This window comes from Belonocnema kinseyi, chromosome 6 (assembly GCF_010883055.1).
Source record: "Belonocnema kinseyi isolate 2016_QV_RU_SX_M_011 chromosome 6, B_treatae_v1, whole genome shotgun sequence".
Taxonomy (NCBI): Eukaryota; Metazoa; Arthropoda; class Insecta; order Hymenoptera; family Cynipidae; genus Belonocnema; species Belonocnema kinseyi.
In genome coordinates, this window is record NC_046662.1 from 2035907 (window position 1) to 2037406 (window position 1500).

The 1500-nt window shown below is 32.0% G+C and overlaps 1 protein-coding gene across 1 annotated transcript in view; it reads left to right on the forward strand.

The window, feature by feature from the left end:
* LOC117174472 overlaps window positions 1–1500 on the forward strand; it is an 18071-nt gene that overhangs the window by 15045 nt on the left and 1526 nt on the right. The window lies entirely within an intron of this gene.

The following is a 1500-nucleotide window of genomic DNA, read 5'->3' on the forward strand; positions in this document are numbered from 1 at the left end:
ATACCCCTGTGCACTAAATTCAAGGGACGAGAAGTATAAGAAAAATTTTTTCTAGAAGATAAAAAATGAAATTAGAAAAATCGACATTTTTTTCGATGTTTGTATTAAAATAAAAATTAAATACACAAAAAAAATAAAAAATCTACTCGCACCATTTTCTGAAAAATTTAGTTCTGAATTTTTCAAAAAAAAAAAATTCTAAAATCGGTGCATAATTGCGTTCTAAATGACATTTTGAACCTCGTTTTCCGATTTCACCCCACTGTGGGCCGTCACTATTACTTTCATTCCCATCATCCGGTCTCTGTAAACATAGGTGTAATGTACTCTTTGGTAGACGGGGCCATAAAACGTCTGTGCAATATCTTCGAAGCGAATAATAATACTAACAATAAACATGAGAATGGAAGTGATGACGTGCCGAAAAAAGTGATGGTCTTCCCATACGCTGATATTTTCTGCAAAAAAATTTAACAAATTTTTAAAGATTCAGAACAATCGATAGTTTTAAACTGTTAACAATATTCAGAAGTTATACAAATCCGAAGAAGATCCCACAGAAAAATCCATAAAACATACGTCGTCTACCAGTTAACTTGTCACCAATGTGGATGGGTCTACATAGGTCAAACTCAAATGGAACGTACAGTTACAATAAAAGAGCATAAAAGAGATGTAAACAACTTTTGTACTAAAACAGCCTTAGGAAAATATGCCGCCACTATGTTTCACTTTTTTGATTACAATAATCCGATTATTTTGACCATAGAAAAAATATAACTAAAAGAGAAATTGTGGAAATAATTCACATTATACGTCATAAAAAATCAGTTAATTCACGTACAGATATCTAAGGCTTCAGCACTCTACATCACAATTTAATTTTCACCAAGCAAAACTAATGAAAAATGATCTAACATAACTCAAATCTACTATTTATTTACATTTAGAATTTTATTTGATTTAAATTGAGGAAATGTCGTGTTTGCGATTGCGTGATCGTCAGTATCACGTGACTGCAATAACCCGGTTCCTCTAAAATATTTTAATCTCAGCAGATAACTTCAAAAAACCGCGAGTCCACGCGTCATTGAGTTGGTGCTTGCTTCACTCTAACACAAAACTTTAATCATTAAAAAAATGGATTCCGAAAAAACAATTGAAACAAAATTTTCTTACAAACAAATTTAAAAACAATATTACCAGATATAAAAATTTACCAAAACCACATTTGAAATAATTTTCCGATTCAGTTGTGAGGTCATGTCCTCTATTATGGAAACTGAAAAAAAACCTCATTCTAAAATCAAGGTAATACTTCACAACCATTTCTACAATTTAACACTCCTTCGTAACTATATTTTAGAAAACTTGAATAAAATAACCTACATAGACCCATCTTCTACGAGGGTAGTTCAATAAGTCCTTAGAATGACCAACATATGGCGCGCGAATCGCTCCAAATCATCTGTTTTCAGTCAGCACCACTCCCGACTAGAT